General features: G+C 43.7%; 1 long non-coding RNA gene across 1 annotated transcript; it reads right to left on the bottom strand.

Moving 5' to 3' along the window:
* Positions 1–6,683: 6,683 nt before the first annotated feature.
* On the bottom strand, positions 6,684–25,452 carry LOC134761432 (uncharacterized). Its single transcript, XR_010140032.1, has 2 exons — positions 8,181–25,452; positions 6,684–7,876 (listed from the first exon to the last, which is right to left on the bottom strand). It is a non-coding gene; the product is annotated as an uncharacterized LOC134761432 (long non-coding RNA).
* Between the last annotated feature and the right edge of the window lie 2 nt (positions 25,453–25,454).

The raw sequence follows: 25,454 nt of genomic DNA, 5'->3' as shown, positions 1-25,454 counted from the left end.
ATGTTATCTTAATGTCATAGGGTGTGTACACCCCTTGATATTATTCGTAATATCCTAAGGAAATATTACTTTAAAAATCACAGTGGGTGTGCACACATGGTGTACACCCTGTGATATTATTCACAATATCTGAGGGAGGCATAACTTTTAATATCACAGTGCGTGTACACACTGTGGTATTATTCGTCATATCATAGAAGTATATTATTCCTATTGTCACAGGGGTTTAACATCCTGTGAGATTATTTGTAGTAATCCAGGCGGATGATTACCCTAAATTCGCAGGGTGTGTACACCCTGTGATATTATTGGTAATATTCTAGGGGGATGTTACTCCTAATGTCGCAAATGTGTACACGCTGTGATATTATTCACAATCTACTAGCTGGATATTGTTACTAATGTCACAATGTGTGTACACCTTGTGATATTATTCGTAATGGATGTTACTCCTATCGTCACAGGGGGTGTTTTCTCGGCTATGATTCGTAGTATCCCAGAGGGATGTTACTCCTACCATACAAATTGTGTGCAGTTTGTTATATTATTTGTAATATCCTAGAGTGATGTTACGCCTCATATCATGGGGTTGTATATCCTGTGATGTTGTTATTCTTCACGTTCTAGGAAGATGTTTACTCCTAATATCACGGAAAGTGTACAATCTGCGAAGTTATTCATAATAGTTTCAGGGGATGTTACTCCTAATGTCACACGTGGTGTACAAACCGTGATATTATTTGTAAAGTTTTTTTGGATATATTACTCCTAATATGTCAGCGGCTGTACACACAGGGGCTGTGTGTCATACTATTCGTAATATCCTAAAGAAATGTTACCACTAATGTCACAGGCGGTGTACACCATGTGGTATTATTCCCAATACTGTAGGGTGATGTTACTCCTAATGTCACAGAAGGTCTTCACACTCTGATAATATTTGTAATACCCTAAATGGATGTTACTACTGGCGTCACAATGCAGCTACACAAGCTGATATTATTTCTTATATCCTCGGGCGATGTTACTTCTAATGTCACAGGGGTTGTACATTTTTCGATATTATTCGTAATATTTTAGAAAGATGTACTCCTAATGCCACAGAGGGTGTACACCCTGTGAAGTTATTCATAATAGTTTTGGGGGCTGTTACTCCTAATGTCACCCGTGGTGTACAGTGATATTATTCGTAATATTTTATGGAAATGTTACTCCTAATATCGCAGGGGCTGTACACCTTGTAATATTATTCATAATATCCTAACGAAATGTTACTTCTAATGTCACAGGGGATGTACACCGTATGATATGGTTCCCCATATTGTAGGTGGATATTACTCCTAATATCACAGGGGGTGTTCACACTGTGATAATATTCATAATATCCTAAATGGATGTTACTGCTAATGTCACGACACGTGTACATCCTCTGTATTTGTTCATTATATCCTCGGGGGAGGTTACTCCTACTGTCACACAGGGTGTACTCCCTGTGATATTATTCATAATATCCTAGGTGGATGTTACTCCTGTCACAGGGGCTGTGCGTTTTGTGATATTATCCACAATATCCTAGAAAGATGTTACTCCTCAGGTCACAGGGGATGTACACCCGTGATATTATTCGTACTATCCTAGGGGACGTTACTCCAAATGTCACAGAAGGTGTACACTCTGTGATGCTACTTGTAATGTGTCAGGGAAATGTACTCCTAATGTCACAGGGCATGTGCACCATGTGTGCACAGCCCCTGTGATGTTATTTGTAATATTCTCGAGGGATGTTAATCCTAATATTCCATACGCTGTTAACCATGTGTGAACACCTTTGTGGTATTATTCCTCACATACTAGAAGGATGTAACTCCTAACATCACAGGAGATCGAAACCATCCTGGCTAACAGGGTGAAACCCCATCTCTACTAAAAATACAAAAAAATTAGCCGGGCGTGGTGGCGGGCGCCTGTAGTCCCAGCTACTCGGGAGGCTGAGGCAGGAGAACGGCGTGAACCCGGGAGGCGGAGCTTGCAGTGAGCCGAGATCGCGCCACTGCACTCCAGCCTAGGCGACAGAGACTCTGTCTCAAAAAAAAAAAAAAAAAAAAAAATCAAAGGATAGCTTCAAATTGTATTCAGCTGTTTCGTTACATTGCAGCAGGAAGAAATTTTTCTCAGCAGGTCTATTTTCATGACACTTGCTTTCAGAGTAAGAGGTTATTTCAGACACAGTGGTTTGATTTAGTCTTTGTTGAAAACCATAAATAGCCTACAAACAACAAAAAGGGATGAATAGGATTTGCGTTCATGTGGAGTGCATCATCTGTGCTTTTAAATTTATCCTATGAAAAGAAATAAAAAATATATAATATATAATATCGAACATTGGTTTCCTAAATTAGCGAATCAACCATTTCCTCAAATTATTCCAAGTTCTTCCAAGATGCTTCAGAAGCATTCTCTGGAGGCAATTGTTCCAAATGGTGAAGAGTACTAGATGGATCAGAACCTCACAGGATTCTTGCTTCTATTGCAGAAGAGTTACTTTCCAGGACTTCAAAGGTTTAGAGAAGCTGCTTGATTCGTGTGGCTTGCAGAGGTGCACGGGCTTTGGAGTCACGAAAAGTTAATCCTGAGTCCCAGCCCAGCCACTTAGTAGCTGTGAGGCTTTGGACAACTTCCTTGTCTTGGAAAGTTATATAAACCTCATCTGCAAGAAAAGGCATGATACTGATTGTAAAAATGGCAGGAATTCTTCATCCCTTCCTGTATTTATGCCTTTTGTGATGTGCTTTTAGCTGGGACTACAGGCACCCGCCACCACGCCCGGCTAATTTTTTGTGTTTTTAGTAGAGACGGGGGTTTCACCGTGTTCACCAGGATGGTCTCGATCTCCTGACCTCGTGATCCGCCCGCCTCGGCCTCCCAAAGTGCTGGGATTACAGGCGTGAGCCACTGCGCCCGGCCTATGTGAGCCATTTTTTTGTTAATAGCTTTATTGGGATCACACACGTAAAATTTAGCCATTTAAAATGAATGATTTTGTGGCTTTTTTTTTTTTTTTTTTGAGACAGAGTCTCACTCTGTCGCCCAGGCTGGAGTGCAAAGGTGCGATCTTGGCTCACTGCAACCTCCACCTCCCAGGTTCAAGTGATTCTCCTGCCTAAGTCTCCTGCGTAGCTGGGATTACAGGTGCAGGCCACCACATGTGGCTAATTTTGTATTTTTAGTAGAGATGGCGTTTCACCATGTTGGCCAGGATGGTCTCGATGTCCTGACCTTATGATCTACCCGCCTCGGCCTCCCAGAGTGCTGGGATTACAGGCGTGAGCCACCGCGCCCGGCTCTGATTCTGTGGCTTTTAGTACATCCACAGAGTTGTCCAACCATCATCACAGTCAATTTGAGATGATCACCCCACAAAGAAATTCTGCATCCTGTAGCAGCCAACTCCTTTTCCCCCAGCCTATGCAACTTTCTGTCTAATCTACTAATCTACTTTCTGTCTCTATTTGCCAATTCTGAACATTTCATATAAAAATAAAATCATGCAATATGTGGGGTTCGTGTGTGTGTATATGTGGCTTCTTTCACTTAGCCAAATACTTTCAAGGTTCATTCATGTTGTAGTATGTATCAGCATTTCATTCCTTTTGTTTTGTTTTAGAGACAGGGTCTCGCTCTGTCACCCAGGCTGCAGTGCAGTGGTGTGATCATGGCTGACTGCATCCTCGACCTCCCCAGGCTCAGGTGATCCTCCCACCTCAGCCTCCCAATAGCTGGGACTACAGGCACACACCACCATGCCCGGCTATTTTTTTTATTTTTATTTTTTCGCATTTTTAGTACAGACGAGCTCTCATCATGTTTCCCAGGCTGGCAATTCCTGGGCTCAAGTGATCCACCTGCCTACACCTCCCAAAGTGCTGAGATTACAGGCATGAGCCACAGGGCCCAGCCTTCATTCCTTCTTACAGGTGAATAAGATTTCATTGCAAGGATAGACCACATTTTATCCTCTGACGGACACTGGAGCCTTTTTCACACATTTGCTGTTATGAATACTGCCGCTGTGAACATTTGTGTACTAGCTTTTTTGTGGATGTTTTCATTTCTCTTGTGTATCTGTACCTGGGGGTGGAGTTTTTGGGTCAAATGGTACCTCTATGTGTGAATTTTAGAGGGGCTGCCAGACTGTTTTCCAGAGTGGCTGCACCATTATGCAATCCCACCAGCAGGGTGTGAGGGTTCCAATTTCTCCGTATCTTCACCGACACCTGTTTTTGTCTTTTTTTTTTTTTGAGGCGGAGTTTCGCTCTTTCGCCCAGGCTGGAGTGCAATGGTGCGAACTCCACTGACTGCAACCTCTGCCTTCCCGTTTCAAGTGATTCTCCTGCCTCAGCCTCCTGAGTAGCTGGGATTACAGGCGTCTGCCATCACACCCGGCTAAATTTTGCATTTTTAGTAGAGACGGGGTTTCATCACATTGGCCAGGTTGGTCTCGAACTCCTGACCTCGTGATCTGCCCGCCTCGGCCTCCCAAAGTGCTGGGATTAAAGGCGCCACCGTACCCAGCCATCTGTTTATTTATTTCATTTTAGTCATCCTACTGGGAATGCAGTGGTATCTCATTGTAGTTTTTGGTAACAGCTTTATTGAGAGAGGATTCAAACAGCATACAATTCACCCATTTAAACTACATGCAGCAATGTGGCTGGATCTCAAATTAATTAGTCCAAGTAAAATAATCCAGATAAGAGTAAGGACATTTGAATAAAAGCTATTTTAGCTGGGGAAAAAAAAGTAAATATTGTACAACTGTATTCATATAAAATTCTAGAAAATGCAAAATAGTCCAGGCACAGTGGTTCACGCCTATAATTCCAGCACTTTGGGAGGCTGAGGTGGGCGGATCATGAGCTCAGGAGTTCGAGACCAGCCTGACCAACATGGTGAAACCCATCTCTACTAAAGATACAAGAATTATTATTATATTGTACCCTATTTTAAATATCATATATATTATTTACAAATGAATGTAACATTGTATACAAGGTTAAGTGTATATAAATGAATGTCCCCTAGGCAAGGCTGGGTCCCAACCCAGAGAGGAAACCCTCCCGGAGAAGAGCTGTAGCCAGAACGCTGCCTCATTCAGACACGCGTGGGAGCTGTCACCTGTCACTAAGAGCCTGAGGGGGCGGGGCCTGAGGCCCTACCCAATCAGGGGCACCGGGGCGGGGACTGCCTAATCAGGCGCTCCGCTAGAAAACCCGAGGCGGCTTCCGGGTCTGCCCGGCCTTTGTCTCTCGTGTCCGCACGTGCGTGGCTCGGCCAGTAGCCGCTGCGCTTCTCCTTCGCTCTCGGCGGTTCAGGAGGCTCTGCTGCAGCCGGGGTCCTCCTGTGACCTGCATGTACTGGGGGACTCGCAGGGAGGATGTCGGGACACCCCGGAAGCTGGGAAATGGTGAGTTGCGCCGCCGGGGGTCTGGAGAAAGGAAGGGGCTGTGGCGGCCCCGGGCGCCGGGCTCCCAGCGGTCGGCTCCCGAGAGCGGACCCGAGTCCCTGCTGGCGCGGCGCGGCCGTCGGTCCTTTCTGGCGCCCGGCAGGGCTGGGCGGGCAGCGGCACCCCGGGCTCCCGTCCCGTCTCTGCACGGCGACTTCCGTCCTGCCCGAATCCGCTTCCCTCCCCGGCCCCGCGCCCGCGGCCCCGCGGCTCCCCGGGATCCTGCAGTGAGACCCCAGGCGCCTCAGGGGAGAGGCCCAGCGCGGTGTGCGGGCTCGCGCCTGCGAGGAGCTGTGGCCGCTGGCGTTTCTAATCCCTCCTCAATCCTGTTAAAAATTAAACTGAGGTTTCATTAAAGCGTTACAGAGTTTGAGCAAACAGCGATTCATGAGTAGGGGAGCACCCAGCCACGGTTTTTGGTTTGTGGGCCAACGGACGGTCTTGATGGAAAGGCTTTTATAAAATGTGTAAGGAAGTAAACCAAATTTATTTATTTATTTTTTCTTTTAATGATTGGGTTGGGGGGAGGTCTCCCTATGTTGCCCAGGCTGGTCTTGAACTCCTGGTCTCAGCCTCCCAAAGTGCTGGGATTACCGCGCCCAGCCCAAAGCAACCCCAATTTAATAATTGATTGGTTATAATTATGTAGTTCTGTTATTCGGATTATTTAGGTGGATGGTTCCTGGTTATGTAATCAGAGGTAAATTGCTGATTTGGGGTTGGTTAAGTTTTGTTTCCCTTCAAGTTAATTACTTTACAAGAAAGGCATGAAGTACCTTTAGGTTTTCTTGGTGAGGAACTCAGGGCACCATCATCACTTTAAGGGAGGAGGCCACCCCTCATATTGTCTTATGCCCAATTTCTGCCTCCAAAGAAAGAAGAAGCAAAAACTAAAAGGCAGAAATGAAATCCACAGGCAGACAGCCTGGCGCTGGGCCCTGGGCCTGGTTAAAGATCGACCCCTGACCTAAGCGGTTGTGTTATCTATAGATTCCAGACATTGTATGGAAAAGCACTGTGAAAATCCCTGTCCTGTTCTGTTCCATTTTGCGGCCCCCAGTCACGTACCCCCTGCTTGCCCAATCAATCACGACCCTCTCACGTGGACCCCCTTAGAGCTGTAAGCCCTTAAAAGGGACAGGAATTGCTCACTTGGGGAGCTCGGTTTTTGGAGACGTGAGTCTTGCCAAAGCTCCCGGCCGAATAAAGGCCTTCCTTCTTTAACTCGGTGTCTGAGGGGTTTTGTCTGCAGCTTGTCCTGCTACAACTTCAGTCTAATTTCTTCCTATTTAATTATTTCCACAAGGATACTGGTTTCCCCTGCATTTTCCAAATGTAAGGCAAGCAGGGTCTCAAATCCATGACCGTATTCCCCAGCCTAACTCTTCTAGAACTTGCAGTAAAATTCTAAATTTCCAGTTTCTTCCTCAGACTCCCAAACTCCAACTTCCCCTCTCCAATTTACAACTTTATTATTTGTTCTTTATTGTGCATTTGAACCAGATGCAGTGTTTTAATTGTTTATCATGTTTTCACTGAGCAGTGAGGAGCTGTTTCTGAACGTTTCTCGTGAAAACAGAGAATAATCACCTGATCTAGTCCACTATAAAAAATTCTTTGTATCTTCATTTTGTCTTCCCTAGGCACACTCACAAACGTCTTTGGATGGAGGTTTCCCTTTGGAACCTTCACGTGGTGATGTGTCCTCAGCCACCCTCCTGTCTTTTCTGGGTCCTGGGTTCAAAACTGTTTGAGGATGACCTAATGTGCTCACACTGGCCATGTCTCTTGGAGTGTCATAAATAGTGAATGTCAGCTGTTGGGTCCACTTCTTCCAGAAGACAAGGTGAGGTTTAGGGGTGGAGCCTCTCAGAGGAGCAGCTGGATGGCATGAATCCCCTGGGACCGAGAGGAGTCTCCTGGGATACTCTTCTAAATTCTTCCTCTAAAAAGCTAATCCATTGGGACTTAGATTTTATTTTTCTCTCACCCCTGTTATCACTCCTTAGAGACAAAATGCTGGTTAGGCAGTCAGATACTGGTATTGAGGGAAGAAAGAATTTTTGCCCTCTGGATTGTCTCATACTTGTGAAGGGAGAACAGCTATTCCAAAGTACAAGGAAACCCCTCCCCGCAGTGAGGCAAGAACCTGAAAAGCAAAATGAATTTGGGGCAGAGTGGGGACACAGCGCAGGTTTTGGGGGGAGGGTGGGCATTGAGTACTTCCCTGAGCAGGATGGGGTGGGAGAATTCAGGAGATAAGATGGTCTGACTTGACCCTTGAGTCAGCCATGTCCGTGCTCATCAGTACTGCTACTCGTTTGTCACCTTGAAAATACTTGTTCACTTATTTTAACTTCAGTTTTTCACTGACTGAAAAATACATTTTATCAGTACAGCTTAAAAGATAAGAAAATATTTTCAAAAGGCCAATAAAGAGGTGTATATCAGAAAAATATTAGATATCTAGTCATATATTTCATTTGTTAAAAATTCTTAAATGGCTTTTTTCTTCCCCAGAGGGAGTGTAGTAAGTTTCACAGGTTTGTTCTTTTCTGGGGGTGGTTTCAACCCGAATTCCAGGGCTTAGCTTTGGGAATGCTACCAGGGAAAAATAGGGACACTGTCTTCCATTATGGCTGCAGAAAAATACGTTTTCACAAGGAAGTATACTCACTAACAGAAGCTCACTAAAGCATCAGTTCCACCTTTGTGCCGAGTGGAGATTCTGTGACAGTGGATGACTCTGTTTCCTGTTACCTGGATGTCCAAGTTTAATGGTAAATCTGTGGGTGGGGACTTGGCATTTTTAGATGTGTTAACATCGAAATAATTTCTTTATGAAATAATTTGTTATCATGGAAATAATTACATGACTTGTTTATTGTATGAAAGGAATACTTCTGCTTTTCCTGTTGAGGTATGAAATGTAAGTGCCTTACAATTTTATTCCCTCCAACATACATAAAAGCTGAGTTTGAGTGATTTTGCTGGACTCTTCAAACACTGAGTATTTTTTCATTTAAAACAAAGTGGGGGCCAGGCGCGGTGGCTCAAGCCTGTAATCCCAGCACTTTGGGAGGCCGAGGTGGGCGGATCATGAGGTCAGGAGTTCAAGACCAGCCTGACCAACATGGTGAAACCTATCTCTACTAAAGATACGAAAAATTAGCTGGGCGTGGTGGCGTATGCCTGTAATCCCAGCTACTCGGGAGGCTGAGGCAGGAGAATCGCTTGAACCCAGAAGGTGGAGGTTGCAGTGAGCTGAGATTATGCCATTGCACCCCAACCTGGGTGACAATCAAAACAAAACAAGCAAACTAAAAAACTCATAATAAGCATGTGAATCCTTCACCAGCAACCAGGTTCTCTCATCAAAATTGGACTAGAAGGATGGTGTGACCCACGGAGAGAAGGAAGAGCAGTGTGGTGCTGTGTCCCACCTGAAAGCCAGGTGGGGAAGGGGATCCTCCTCCCCCAGCTCAGGGAGGCGGTGAGTGAGTGCGCTACCCAGCCGGGGAAACTGTGCTATTTCCATGGAGCTGTGCAACCCATGGGATCGGAAGATCCCACTCGCAAACCCACGCCACCGAGGCCTGGCGTCCCAACCCTGGAACGCCTGGATTGTTACAGCCTTTCAGCTGGAATCTACTTAAGCCTACCCAACTCCCAGGGGGAGGGGCAACCAGCACTGGCCGTGGCTGCCTCCTGTCTAAGCCATTCGAGCTCCTCGGGGAGGGGCAGCAGCCAGTACTGGGACTCCAACTGCCTAACGTGCTAAGCTCCCTGGACAAGAGAAGGTTGGCACCCATATCTATAGCTCCAGGCTGCACTTTTTCCCTGCTTTAGCCAGGGAGGCTGTACAGCTTGGTCCCAAGACCTGTCCCTACAGCCCAATACACTTGCAGCCAGAGTGCCTCTTCAGGCCTAACCCTGACCCATCCTTCCTCATTGGGTGGGGCTTCCCTGGAGGGTCTCCAGTAACTCCAGCCAGACGCTCAGGGACAGAATTTGGATCTCCCTAGGCCTGAGCCCCTAGGGGGAGGGGTGGCCGCAGTCTCTGCGGACCGGCAGACTTAGCCTCTCCTCCTGGTAGTTCTGAGGAATCTTGGCAGCCCAGGTGAGTGGGTTTCCCCCCAGTGAAGCACACCCTCTCCACCAAGGGACAAAGTGTTTCGTTAAATGGGTCCTTTTCCCTGTGCCACCCAACTGGGTGAGACCCTCCAACAGGGGTTGTCACACACCCTATTCAGGAGCGATCCTACTGGCATCCTGTTGGTGTCCCTTGAGGTAAGAAGTCCCAGAAGGAGGAGCAGGCACCCATCTTTGCTCTTCTCTAGCCTCCTTGAGTGACATCTCCAGGCATGGGAATGAATCAGATGAATACGCCTGAAGTGAACCCCCAGCAAACTGAGGCAGCCCTACAGAAGAGGGACATGACTACTTAAAGAAAAACAAGCAAGCAGAAACTGACAACAGTGTCAACAACAACAACAACAACAACAAAGGCCCTCACAAAAAACCCACGTAAGAGTCAGCAGCCTCAAAACCGAAGCTAGACAAACTCACAAAGATGAGAAAGAATCAATGAAAAAATGCTGAAAACCCAAAAGGCCAGAGTACCTCTTCTCCAAATTATCACAACATCTCTCCATCAAGGCCACAGAACTGGATGGAGGATCAGTTGGACGAACTGACAGAAGTAGGCTTCAGAAGATGGGTAATAAAAAACTACAATGAGCTAAAGGAACATGTTCTAACCCAACGCAAAGAAGCTAAGAACCTTGATAAAAGGTTAAATTAAGGGAGGAGACCACCCCTCATATTGTCTTATGCCCAATTTCTGCCTCCAAAGAAAGAGTAAAAACTAAAAGGCAGAAATGAAATCCACAGGCAGACAGCCCGGTGCCACACCGTGGGCCTGGTAGTTAAAGATCGACCCCTGACCTAATCGGTTGTTATCTATAGATTCCAGACATTGTATGGAAAAGCACTGTGAAAATCCCTGTCCTGTTCTGTTCCGTTCTGATTACCAGTGCATGCAGCCCCCAGTCACATACCCCCTGCTTGCTCAATCGATCACGACCTTCTCACGCGGACCCCCTTAAAGTTGTGAGCCCTTAAAAGGGACAGGAATTGCTCACTCAGGGAGCTTGGCTTTTGAGACGCAAGTCTGCTGAAGTTCCCAGCTGAATAAAGCTCCTTCCCTCTTTAACCCGGTGTCTGAGGAGTTTTGTCTGTGGCTCCTCCTGCTACAAAAGGAATTGCTAATTAGAATAACCAGCTTAGAGAAGAACACAAATGACCTGGTGGAGCTGAAAAACACAGCATGAGAACTTCATGAAGCACACACAAGTATCAACAGCTGAACTGACCAAGTGGAAGAAAGGATATCAGAGTGTGAAGACCACCTTACTGAAATAAGACATTCAGACAAGATGAAGACCGCCTTACTGAAATAAGACATGCAGACAAGAAGAGAGAAAAAAGAATGAAAAAGAATTAACAAAGCCTCCAAGGAATATGGGACTTCATAAAAAGACTGAACTTATGATTGACTGGAGTACCAGGAGGAGATAGGGAGAATGGAAACAAGCTGGAAAACACACTTCAGGATATTAGCCAGGAGAACTTCCCCAACCCAGCAAGACAGGCCAACATGCAAATTCAGGAAATACAGAGAAGACCATTAAGATACTCCTCAAGAAGAACAACCCCAAGACACATAATCATCAAATTCTCCAAGGTCAAAATGAAGGAAATACTGTTAAGGGCAGCCAGATAGAATGGCCAGGTCACCTATAAAGGGAAGCCCATCAGACTAATGGTAGACATCTCAGCAGAAACTACAAGCCAGAAGAGACAGGGAGCCAATATTCAATATTTTTTTTTTTTTTTTTTTCAGATGGAGTCTCACTCTGTTACCCAGGCTGGAGTGCAGTGGTGCGATCTCAGCTCACTGCAACCTCCACCTCCCAGGTTCAAGCGATTCTCCTGCCTCAGCCTCCCGAGTAGCAGGGATTACAGGCATGCACCACCACACCCAGCAAATTTTTTGTATTTAGTAGAGACGGGGTTTCGTCATGTTAGTCAGGCTGTTCTCAAACTCCTGACCTCAGGTGACCCACCCACCTTGGCCTCCTAAAGTGCTGGGATTATAGGCATGAGCCACCGCGCCCAGCCTCAACATTCTTAAAGGAAAGAATTTTCAACTCAGCATTTCATATTCAGCCAAACTAAGTTTCATAAGTGAAGGAGAAATAAAATCTTTTCCAGACAAATGCTGAAGGATTTCGTTACTACCAGGCCTGTGCTGCAAGAGCTCCTGAAAGAAGCACTAAATACGGAAAGAAAAAACTGGTACCAGCCACTGCAAAAACACACCAAAATATAAAGACCAATGACACCATGAAGAAACTGCATCAACTAACGGGCAAAATAACAAAATAGCATCATGACAACAGGATCAAATTCACACATAATAATAATAACCTTAAATGTAAATGGGCTAAAAGCCCCAATTAAAAGACTTGGACTGGCAAATTGGATAATGAGTCAAGACCCATCAGTGTGCTGTATTCAGGAGACCTATCTTATGTGCAAAGACACACATAGGTTCAATATAAAGGGATGAAGGAATATTTACCAAGCAAATGTAAAGAAAAAAAAAGAAAAAGGCAGGGATTGCAATCCTAGTCTCTGACAAAACAGACTTGAAACCAACAAAGATCAAAAAAGACAAAAAAGGGCACTGCATAATGTTAAAGGGAACTATTCAACAGGAAGAGCTAACTATTCTAAATATATATGCACCCAATACAGGAGCACCCAGATTCATAAAACAAGTTCTTACAGACCTACAAAAGGAATTACACTCCTGTGTAATAATAGTATGAGATTTTAACACCCCACTGTCAGTATTAGATCAATGAGACAGAAAATTAGCAAGGCTATCCAGGACTTGAACTCAGCTCTGGATCAAGTGACCTAGTAGATGTCTAAAGAACTCTCTACCACAAGTCAACAGAATATACATTCTTCTCAGTGCCACATGGCACTTATTCTCAAATCAACCACATAATTGGAAGTAAGACACTTCTTAGCAAATGCAAATGAACTGAAATCATAATAGTCTCTCGGACCACAGTGCAATCAAGTTAGAACTCAGGATTAAGAAACTCACTCCAAACCACACAATTTCATGGAAATCAAAAAACCTGCTCCTGAATGACTGCTAGGTAAATAATAAAATTAAAGCAGAAATCAAGAAGTTCTTTGAAACCAATGAGAACAAAGAGACAATGTACCGGAATCTCTGGGACACAGCTAAAACAATGTTAAGAGGAAAAATTATAGTACTAAATGCCTACATCAGAAAGCTAGAAGCAAGAGCAAACTATTCCAAAAGCTAGCAGAAGACAAGAAAGAACTAAGATAAGAACTGAAGAAGACAGAGACACAAAAAACCCTCCAAAAAAAAAAAAAAAAAAATCAACAAACCCAGGAGCTGGTTATTTGAAATAATTAACAAAATAGACCACTAGCTAGACTAATAAGACAGAGAATAACCAAAAGATACAATAAAAAATGATAAAGGGAGTTATCACCACTGACCCCACAGAAATAAAAACTACCATCAGAGAATACTATAAACACTCAATGCAAATAAAGTCGAAAATCTAGAAGAAATGGATAAATTCTTGGACTCCTACCAAGACTAACCCAGGAAGACGTCAAATCCCTAAGTAGACCAATAACAAGCTCTGAAATTGAGGCAGTAATTAATAGCCTACCAATCAAAAAAAGCCCAGGACCAGATGGATTCACAGCAGAATTTTACCAGAAATACAAAGAGGAGCGGATACCATTCCTTCTGAAACTATTCCAAACAATTGAAAAGGAAGGACTCCTCCCTAACTCATTTTATAAGGCTAGCATCATCCTGATACCAAAACCTGGCAGAGACACAACAAAAAAAGAAAACTTCAGGCCAATAACCCTGATGAACATCAATGCAAAAATCCTCAAGAAAATACTGGCAAACTGAATCGAGCAGTACATCAAAAAACTTATTCATCACGATCAAGTTAGCTTCATTACTGGGATGCATGGCTGGTTTAACATGCAAATCAATAAACATAATCCATCAGACAAAGAGAACCAAAGACAAACACCACATGATTCTCTCAATAGATGAAGTAAAGGCCTTCGATAAAATTCAGCATCCCCTCATGTTAAAAACTCTCAATCAACGAGGTATTGATGGAACGTATCTCAAAATAATAAGAGCTATTTATGACAACCCCACAGCCAATATCATACTGAATAGTCAAAAGCTGGAAGTATTCCCTTTGGAAACTGGTATAAGACAAGGATGACCTCTCTCACCACTCCTAAGTTCTGGCCAGGACAATCAGGCAAGAGAAATAAATAAAGAGTATTAAAATAGGAAGAGAGTAAGTCTGTTTGTAGATGACATAATTTTATATTTGAAAAACCCCATTATGTGAGCCCAAAAACGTTTTGAACTGATAAGCAACTTCAGCAAAGTCTCAGGATACAAAATCCCTGTGCAAAAATCACAAGCATTCTGTTACACCAACAGTAGGCAAGCAGAGAGTCAAATCATGAATGAACTCCCATTCACAATCACTACAAAGAGAATAAAATACCTAGGAATACAGTTAACAAGGGATGTAAAGGACCTCTTCAAGGAGAACTACAAACCACTGCTCAAGGAAGTAAGAGAGGACACAAACAAATGGAAAAAATTCCATCTTCATGGATAGGAATAATCAGTATCACGAAAATGGCCACACTGCCCAAAGTAATTTACAGATTCAGTGCTATTCCCATCAAACTACCATTGACATTCTTCACAGAATTAGCAAAAACTATTTAAAATTTCATGTGAAATTGGCCGGGCACAGTGGCTCATGCTTGTAATCCCAGCACTTTAGGAGGCCAAGGCAGGTATATCACTTGAGGTCAGGAGCTTGAGACCAGCCTGGCCAACATGGTGAAATCCCATCTCTAATAAAAATACAAAAAATTAGCCAGGCATGGTGGCGTGCACCTGTAATCCTTGCTAATGGGGAGGCTGAGGCAAGAGAATCACTTGATCCCAGGAGGTGGAAGTTGCAGTGAGCCGAGATCATGCCACCGCACTCTAGCCTGGGCAACAGAGTCAGACCCATCTTTAAAAAAAAAAAAAAAGTTATATGGAATCAAAGAAGACCCCATATACCCAAGACAATCCTAAGCAAAAAGAACAAAGCTGGAGGCATCATGCCACCTGACTTCAAACTATACTACAAGGCTACAGCAGCCAAAATAGCATGCTACTGGTACCAAAACAGATATATAGACCAACGGAGCAGAACAGAGACCTCAGAAATACCACCACACATCTAAAACCATCTGATCCTTGACAAACCTGACAAAAACAAGCAATGAAGAAAGGATCTCTGATTCAGTAAGTGGTGCTAGGAAAACTAGCCAGCCATATGCAGAAAATGGAAACTGGACCCCTTCCTTATACCTTATACCAAAATTAACTCAAGATGGGTTGAAGATTTAAATGTAAAATCCAAAACCATAAAATCCCTAGGAGAAAACCTAGGGAGGCCGGGTGCAGTGGCTCGTGCCTGTAATCCCAGCAGTTTGGGAGGCCAAGGTGGGTGGATCACGAGGTTAGGCATTCGAGATCAGCCTGGCCAACACAGTGAAACCCTGTCTCTACTAAAAATACAAAAAAAAAAAAAGAAAGAAAACCTAGGGAATATCACTCAGGACACAGGCGTGGGCAACTTCATGGCAAAAATGCCGACAGCAATTGCAACAAAAGCAAAAGCTGACAAATGGGATCTAATTAAACTAAAGAGCTTATGCACAGCAAAAGAAACTCTCCTCAGAGTGAACAGGCAACCTACAGAATGGGAGAAAATTTCTGGAATCTATCCATCTGACAAAGGTCTAATATCCAGAATTTACAAGGAACTTAAATATATTTACAAGAAAAAACAACTCATTAAAAAGTGGGCAAGGGATATGAATAGACACTTCTCAAAAGAAGACATTTATGCATCTAACAAACACATGAACAAAAGCTCAACATCACTAATCATCAGAGAAATGCAAATCAAAACAATGAGATACCATCTCATGCCAGTCAGAATGGCGATTATTAAAAAGTCAGGAAACAATAGATGTTGGTGAGGCTGTGGGGAAATAGGAACGCTTTTACACTGTTGGTGGGAATGTAAATTAGTTCAACCATTGTGGAAGACAGTGTGGAGATTCTTCAAGGATCTAGAACCAGAAATACCATTTGACCCAGCAATCCCATTACTGGGTATATACCCAAAGGAATATAAATCATTCTACTATAAAGACACATGCACACGTATGTTTATTGCAACATTATTTACAGCAGCAAAGACATGGAACCAACCCAAATGCCCATCAATGATAGACTGGATAAAGAAAATGTGAGATAGATATATATATATATACCAATATATACCATAGAACACTATGTAGACATAAAAAGGAATGAGATCATGTGCTTCACAGGGACATGGATGAAGCTGGAAGTCATCATCCTCAGCAAACACAGGAACAGAAAACTAAACACCGCATGTTCTCACTCATAAGTGAGAGCTGAACATTGAGAACACATGGAAACAGGGGGAACAACAGACACCAGGGGCTGTTGGGGGTTGGGGGGTGAGGGGAGGGAACTTAGAGGACAGGTCAATAGGTGCAGCAAACCACCATGGCACATGTATACCCATGTAACAAACTCATATGTTCTACACATGTATCCCATTTTTGTTTGTTTTAGAAGAAATAAAAGAAAACATAAAAATTCCGGACTAATTTAAAATGAACAATTCTCCGATCAATCACATGGCAAATCCTTGCCCCAAGAGTGCAGAGAAAGAAAGGTACACACATAGACCCAAAACTTACTAGAGTAGAAACCCATAAGCACAACATCTTCATGAACCAGTACATCTGCAGGAAAATTGAAAGTGTAATTGGCAAATTGTTTAAAGCTGAGTGTGAACATGATTGACGGTAACAAATAACTGGAAGTGTCAAGCTGGGAACTGCTTAGGGCAAACCTGCCTTCTGTTCTACTCAAAGTTACCCCTCTGCTCACTGAGATCAATGCATATCTGACTGCCTCATTTTGGAGAGGCTTGTCAGAAACTCAAAAGAATGCAACCACTTGTCTCTTATCTACCGATGACCTGAAAGCTCCCTCCGCACTTCAAGTTGTCCTGCTTTTGCTTTGAGTTGTCCTGCCTTTCTGGACTGAACCAATGTTCATCTTACATATGTTAATTGATGTCTCATGTCTCCCTAAAATGTATAAAACCAAGCTGTGCTCCGACCACCTTGGGCACATGTTGTCAGGACCTCCTGGGGCTGTGTCATGGATGTGTGTCCTCAACCTTAGCAAAATAAACTTTCTAAATTACTGAGACCCATCTCAAATTTTCACGGTTCACACCACTATGTAATACCCTTGACGTTTTAAATCTTTATTGGTTTAAATCTGTTTTGTCAGAAACTAGGATTGTAACCCCTGCTTTTCTGTTTTCCATTTGCTTGGCAGATTTTTCTCCATCTCTTTATTTTGATCCTAGGTCACTGCATGGGTCTCTTGAAGACAACATACCATCAGGTCTTGCTTTCTTATGCAGCTTGCCATTGTGTGCCTTTTAAGTGGGGCATTTAGCCTGTTTACATTCAAGATTAGTATTGATATGTGTGGATTTGATCCTGTTGTGTTGTTAGCTGGTTATTATGCTGGCTTGTTTGTGTGGTTGCTTTATAGTGTCACTGATCTGTGTATTTAAGTGTGTTTTTGTATTGGCTGGTAGCAGACTTTTCTTTCTATATTTAGTGCTCCTTTCAAGATCTCTCATAAGGCAGGTCTGGTGGTAATGAACTCCCTCAGCATTTGCTTGTCTGAAAAGGATCTTATTTCCCTTTCACTTAGGAAGCTTAGTTTGGCTGGGAATGAAATTCTTGGTTGAAGATTTTTTTCTTTAAGAATGTTGAATATAGGCCCTCAGTCTTTTCTGGCTTATAGGGTTTCAACTGAGAGGTCTGCTGTTAGCCTGATGGGGTGACCTTTGTAGATGACCTGCCCTGTATAGCTGCCTTTAACAGTCTTTCTTTCATTTTGACCATGGAAAATCTGATTATTATGTGTCTTGGAGATGATTTTATTGTGTAGAATCTTACAGGGGTTCTCTGGTTTCCCTGAATGTGACTGTTGGCCTCTCTACCAAGGTTGGGGAAGTTTTCGTGGATCATATCCTAAAATGTTTTCCAACTTGTTTGCTTTCTTCCCATCCCTTTCAGGGATGCCAATAATTCATCGATTTGGCCACTTTACAAAATACCATATTGCTCAGAAGTTTTGTTATTTTTTATTCTTTTAAATTTTTGTCTGACTGTCTTATTTCAGAGAGCCAGTCTTCATGTTCTGAGAGTCTTTGCTCCACTTGGTCTATTCTGCTGTTAATACTTGTGACTGCATTATGAAATTCTTGTAGTGTATTTTTCTGCTCTGTCAGAACCATCAGGCTCTTTTTTATATCAGTTATCTTGTCTTTCTGCTCCAGTGATTCTTAGCTTTTTTGGATTGGGTTTCGCATTCTCCTGAATCTTGATGATCTTAATTCCTATCCATATTCTAAATTTCATTTCTGTCATTCCAGCCAGCTCAGCCTGAGTAAGAACCCTTGTTGAAAAACTGGTGTGGTCATCTGGAGGACATACAACACTCTGGCCATTTGAGTTACTGGAGTTCTTTCATTGGTTCTTTCTCATGTCTGCACGTGGGTGTTCCTGTAACTGCAGTGTAGATTGAGTACACTCAGTACACTTTTTTTCTGGATGTTTTCACAGAGCCGAGGCTTTGTGCAGGGTCTTCATTTGTAGCTGACTTGTCTTTGGTCTCACAGAGGGGAATGCTAGCAAGGTGTTTTTGGTGCTGGAACTTTGGGATGTGATCCAGTAGGTGGTGCTTAGGCATACTGGTTAGTTGGTAGGCTCTTGCTTGGTCATGTGGCTACCCTATATTTTCTGACAGTTGCAGTCATGCTCCCTCTCAATGTTCTGAAAGTGTGGGCTTCTCTCCCACTTGAATGCTGGCTATAAATTGTGGCTTGGCACTCTTGGGCTGCCCACCACAGCTCTGGGGCACTCTCAGGGCTTATGTTCCTCCCCTGGCTTGGAGGCAGCAGAGGAAGGGACCTTAATAGTGGTTGTGGCCAAAGGTCTTTTGCTTGTCTCCTGGGGGGCTCCACCCAAGAGGTGCCGGTTAGCAATTGCTAAGTGCAATCAGCCCAGGACGGAGGGTCTGTGCTGTGGGACCAAGCCCAGGGTTTCCTATCTGGTGACAAGCAGGGGGAGTGAGTGGAACCTGTGGGAGATGAACTGGTCTTCTCTCCTTGGGTCAACTGCAGTTTGTTGTAGGTGTGGATAAGGCACTTATGGTATTTGTTCGTTCATTTGTCTGAGGATAGCAAGGGCAGTTCCACTGCAGACAGTGGTAGAAAGGCTTTTGTTTGCTCCTGGGGGCTCCACCTCCAAGAAATGCAGAACCACAGTTACTGGGGGTGTTCAGCTGGTGGGTGGGGCACCTGCACTGCTGGCATAAGCTTGGGGTTCCGCTTGTTGGGGAGCAATGGGATGAAGGCTCACAGGGAGAAAAGACTAGTCTCCTCTCGGTATGGTGGCTGTGGTGGTGTGCTGTAAGCTTGGGTGTAGCTCTCAGGTTCTTTGTTTCTTCCCGAGACCAAAGGCAGCAGGGATAGAACTATTACTGTGGCAATGGCAGAGGGGCTGTCATATGCCTCTGGGAGCCTCTCCATGGGGAAACTCTGGGCCACTACTGGTGGGTATGCTCAGCCATGGGAGAGGTGACTGTTCTGTGTTCATGAGCTGGGGGGCCTACAGCAGCAAAACTGAGAAGACCTGTGATGCCTGCCATAGGGGATCCCCAAGGGTCCGCATTGGGTGCAGCAAGCAGCCCATATCTCAGTCCCCAGGAGACCACCTGCTGCCAGTTCTGAAAAGCCTGGTGACCTCTATGCTAAGTCTGAGGCCATTTATCAAGACCTAGTTCAGACACAAGCACAGTAGGTCCATTCTCTGCTGACCTGGGAGCAGCTCTCTTAGTCTGCCAGCTCTGGGGGCCTCTGTGCTGCAGTGCGGAACTTCTACACTATGGACTCCCAGGTGGCCTATGTTCCCTGCTGAGGGCTGGGAATCTCAGCCACCCTGACTTGTCCCAGGGTCCAGCCCTGGCTGGAGAAGTCCAGAGCTCCTTCTGGGAGAAAGATAGGCCCAGCCCTTTTTTGGACCAAAGGTAACTCAGCCTATCTATAGATGAGATGAAGCTTGACCTGGGGGTCTCCTGACCCTATTCAGCAAAGAAAACAGGTCTGGGAGTGAAAACAAAGACTTGCTCCTTCTCAGATTCTTCCGGATGACCAGCAGTGACAACTTTAGACACACAATGTTAATAACAGAACCTGTGGTGGTTGTAGAAAAGGAATTTGAACAATATACTGAAAATAGTAAACCCAGTTTTCTTTAAGGCTGATGACTGACAAATTTTGTATTTCATATAAGACATCTGATGTCTTTTGGCTGTCTTATGACAGTCATGCATTTCTGTAAATCAGAAAATATTATTAGAGTGTAACCATTCATATATGTTTGTATATTAAAAAGAGTAGCAAAATGAATATATATTTATATCCTCCCCACTTGAACTCAGAAAAGGCTGTAGCTCTTCACTCTCCCAGGCCGAGTCCTCAGAAGACTGATATTCACCAACCTTTAATAGCATTCTCTCTGGAGAAATGCTTCTATTTTTTCAGTTTGATGAAATCACCATGCCATTGTTATTTACTTTTCATTTTCTTACATAGAATCTAAGACAAGGTCTATTAAATGCTTATTGATCCTATTCTTCACCTGGCTCATATCATTTGCCTAATTTTAAACTTTCTTCTACTCTAAAAATTTCAGTTCATCTTATGTATTGTAGAAGATTTTAAATGTCTTTTTTTTTTTTTTTTTTTTACATATATTCTATTGGCATTTTACACTGGGATCATGCAGTATTTCATTATGTAAATTATTTAATTTTTATGTAGAAAAAAGAAAATTATTTTGGTGTTTGTTTTGTTCTTTGCTCTATAATTTCCATTACATACTGATTAGATAATTTTTTGAGTATTTTAAATTTTAGGTAATTATGCATTTTATCCATAAAGAATCTGCATGTGAGATAGAGAGCTATTTTCTCCTCACTTCTATTTCATCTCCATCCTGACCTCCCCAGAATCCTCAGCTCTTTGTGTAGTTGGATAGCAGTTTATAATTCCAGTAAATGGGCCTAATTCAATAATATACCACAAATCAGTTTGAAACCAGGACATGCCTTCAAAACACACCCAAATGCCTATATATGTATAATAATACTAATTTGTAAGTTACAATTGATGTAAAAAATAAAATTACAAAAGGATTGTTAAAGTAAATTCAAAGGGACATCAGGCCTAAAAAATCCCTGAGGAAATGTGTGATCAGAGGCTTTCCCAGGCATACACTGCTCTACAGCCCTATCACACAGGCTTAACCGAGAATTTGACCCCGGAAGGTGACGGATGAACATGTGTCCTGGTATTCTGATCTACAGAAATCCTGCTCTCTCTTAATGATCCATCCAGAGCTCTAGGATCGTTTCTAGATTTATTTACTACACACAGACTGGAGCTTTGACAGAAGCTTTGAACTGGGAACCCTGCCCTGTTCCACCAGCTTCTCTAGAAGTACAATGTTCTAATCACTCCTGAGAGACTCCATCTGAGGGTATCTCTCTGAGCCAACAAGATTTAAAGTGAGAAGAGGAACAAGGCAAGAGTCGGGCTATGTCTAGGGTTCCCTTACCTGACTTATGTCTTTGGTTTACCCAAGTATTGACAAGATTCGTCTCTAGATGGTAGGAACTAGATGGAGGAGCTCTAGCTCACAGAAGTAGACAATGAGATCAATGCTCCATAGATCCAGCTTAAGCTCAGCCATGAGATACTAAGTCTCTCAGAAAAAAAAGTAACAGTTCTCCATCATTTACACCTGTAGCCTCAGACAACTAGGCAGTAAGCATGCATGCTCAATAAAACTCCACATCCACATCACAGAGAGATAGAACAATCCCAAAGGACCATGAAGGGTGATGTGGAGAGACCAAAAGGATATGAACCCACAGCACCTGCCCTACCATCTGCTCCAGTACTAACCCTGTCCTTTCCCAACATGATTTCCAGATTTTTCTTTGGCCCTCACTAAGGGTGATTCAGAAAGACAAAAAGTTATTAATGCCCCTCCATTCTCTGTATCTCCTGAGGTCTCAGTTGTTTACTCTGCAGGTTTCGGGTAGCTATCCCTCCCCAATTACATCCACAAAATTAGTGTATGTCATTCAGCACCAAGAATTTCACCTTTATTCTGGTCACTCCCTACTTTCTCCTAGACATTTTATCTAGAAAAGCCAGATAAAATAGGGACAAAAATGTTTACATAAAACTCAACCACAACTAAGTTGGAGTATCATAATCCCACTTTGGGCTAGGTTGCCACTCAGCCTACTACAAACTAGGCTTGGGGCAGTTAGGGGAAAGCTAGGGTTTAGAGCTGATGTGAAAGTCAGCTAAAAGCTTGCTACAGAGCCCCTGTCAAGCTGAATCCTAACCCAAGGAGGACTGAGGGCTGTGTGGCTTTATATTCCACTTTTGAGGTGGGTCAATTTGAACTCTATGAAAGGCCGCAAAAGACTAGCTCTAAACCCTAGTCTAGTACAAACTAAACTAGGGTTGCATTTAGCGGAAAGGAAGATTATCTTTTCTTTCTTTTTTTTTTTTTTTTTTGAGACAGAGTCTTGCTCTGTCTCCCAGGCTGGAGTGCAAGGGCCCGATCTCGGCTCAATGCAACCTCCGCCTCCCAGGTTCAAGTAATTCTCCTGCCTCAGCCTCCTGAGTAGCTGGGACTACAGGCGTTCGCCACCATGCCTGGCTAATTTTTGTATTTTTAGTAGAACTGGGGTTTCACCATATTGGCCAGGCTGGTCTCGAACTCCTGACCTTGTGATCCACCCGCCTCGGCCTCCCAAAGTACTGCGATTACAGGCGTGGGCCACAGCGCCTGGCCAGTAAGATGTATCTTTTCAGGTAGTCAGTGTGGAATCTCAGATTTGGGAAATAGATCTCTACAGCTCTCAACCATTTCATTCTTATCCTGGAGGCAGTCAAAAAGAGATTATTCCTTTCTAGAAAGAATTACATTCAATCAACAAATTGCAACATATGGATCAGGAGAAGGAAAAGATGGTAAAATCAGCCAATTTTTAGTAGATTTGATGATAAAAGACACAACGTTGTCAGAGTGCAAATGGTTTTGAAATTTGAAAAGGTGACAGAGATTAGTTTCAAGGGACACATGGTGTGTCTGGAGTCAGTTTTTATGCTGATGGTGTGAGCAGTGACGAGGTATTAACAATACCTTCCAAAGCGAGTCAAAAGGTCGGTGAAGTCATTCTGTTGAGAACGGTCGGGGGCCTCCCACATTGTGAGACAAAAAGATCACCTTTCACCAAGAACCACAAGTCTGGCTGCAGTGCTGCCCTCAGCGTTAGACATGGATTCAGACTCAATCCACAGCCTGGTTATAGTCAGTCTCTTCAGAGAACAGGCTCTTATTAAAAACAAAAAAATTTTTTTGACGGAGTTTCACTCTTGTCGCCCAGGCTGGATGCAGTGGTGCATTCTCAGCACAGTGCAACCTCTGCCTCCTGGGTTCAAGCGATTCTCCTGCTTCAGCCTCCCGAGTGGCTGGGATTATAGGCGCCTGTCACCATGCTTGGCTAATTTTTGTATTTTTAGAAGAGACAGGGTTTCACCATGTTGGCCAACTCAAACTCCTGACCTCAGGTGATCCACCAGCCTCAGCCTCCGAAAGTGCTGGGATTACAGGCGTGAGCCACTGCGCCGGGCCAGACTTGTAAATGAGTGACTGTATACAGCAGTAAATCAGCTGCTGAGGTTATTTCCAGTTTGCAGCCTGAAAGGTTTCCTTTTTTCAGACAGTCTATAGTTTTTAATGCAAAAGACCGAACAGCTAGAATGTGAGCAATGACCCTGAGTTCTGACCATTGAGTGGTGTGACCACCCCACTCAGGTTCCGCATGGCTGACACTGAAGTTCAGAAGCCACTGTAGACAGTAGCTCAGTGAACACCATGAGGTATCAGTTTCCCCGACCTATTGGTGAAACAGGGACAGAAATTTGGGGAATACTTAGTGAAGTGGGGGCCCCATAGAGCCAGAAGCTTTGCTTCATATAGTGCAGCAGGGCATAAAATTTCCACCAAAGATAGATTCCGATTTTCCCTTTAGAACTATCTCTGTGCCAGTCCAGTTTCCTTCTAGAATATATTATTTATATTTAACAAGTAGTCTTTTGAGGTCTTTCATAAGAGTTCAAAATGACCCACCTCAAAATTGGAATATAAAGCTAGGCAGCCCCCAGCCCTCCTTGAGTTTGGATTCAGTTTGACTGGAGTTCTGTAGCAAGCTTATAACTGACTTTCACATTAGTGTAACCTGCAGTGGTGTCAGGATGGCTATGAGTCAAACACCCCAAAGAATATCTTTACGTGCAGGCTCTTTTTGTCAAAGGCTCCAAATGGCAAAGTGATCAAGTTTTTCTTGACTGCTGGAAGAATCGAGCAATGAAAGTATGTCCACTTAGCTTCACTAAACCTTATTTGGCAAGCGGAACTCTGGGTTTTTTTCAGGTCTTCTTGTTAATGAGAAAACAGTGCTTACTATCCAGTATGCTAAGAGCCAATACACTGAGTTGTCACTGGATTTTTGTTTTTGAGAAAAGCTTTATATTGAAAGTTCACTCCCAAAGAGACAGGAGTCCCAAGCTCGAATCTGTCTCCCTCTGCTGGCATCAAGGCAGAATTTCTACTAGAACAGGTACGGGGGTAGCTTCTGAGGTTAGGAGGTTAGGAGGTTAGGGGGTAGCTTCTGAGGTTAGGAGGTTAGGAGGTTAGGGGGTAGCTTCTGAGGTTAGGAGGTGACTAGCGGACGATAATGGGAGGTCTGGGACGTCCATGGGCATGCCTAGTCATCTCTTCATGCTTCCTCATGGGTCATATGTGCAAATTTTGGGGGAGTTAGTAGGAAACGTGGTGGAAATTCAGGCTATAATGTCAGCAAGCTCATTCTGTGCAGAGTCCCATGGTTCTAGTTGTTCAAACCAATTTCAGCCAGTTACTTTATCTCTTAAGTGGAGAGAATTTCAGTGTTTTAGCAAGTTTTTTTTTTTTTTTTTAATTTGCCATCCTGTAAACTCAAGGATTTCTGTTACTCATTGGCTTAACCTTTTTTTTTTTTTTGAGTCAGAGTCTTGCTCTGTCGCCCAGGCTGGATGGAGTCCAGTGGCACGATCTCGGCCCACTGCAACCTCTGCCTCCTGGGTTCAAGCCATTCTCCTGCCTCAGCCTCCAGAGTAGCTGGGATTACAGGCATGTGCCACCATGCCTGGCTAATTTTTGTATTTTTATTAGAGATGGGGTTTCACCATGTTGGCCAGGCTGGTCTCGAACTCCTGACCTCGTGATCCACACGGCTTGGCCTCCCAAAGTGCTGAGATTACAGGCGTGAGCCACTGCACCTGGCTGCTTCTTTAACTTTTTGAAGCACAGTTTCAATTATCAGCTACATCTACTAGCAGAGAGATATTACCATTCTAGACAGGAGCACTGAGACAGACACCTCTGTCTTTGCAGCTAACAGCTCATGCAGGGTGAACATTTTGGACATCAGAGTGTAAAGGTTCTCATGATAAAG

This window comes from Pongo abelii, chromosome 1 (assembly GCF_028885655.2).
Source record: "Pongo abelii isolate AG06213 chromosome 1, NHGRI_mPonAbe1-v2.0_pri, whole genome shotgun sequence".
Classification (NCBI taxonomy): Eukaryota; Metazoa; Chordata; class Mammalia; order Primates; family Hominidae; genus Pongo; species Pongo abelii.
This window is presented reverse-complemented; position numbering and strand designations above follow the sequence as displayed.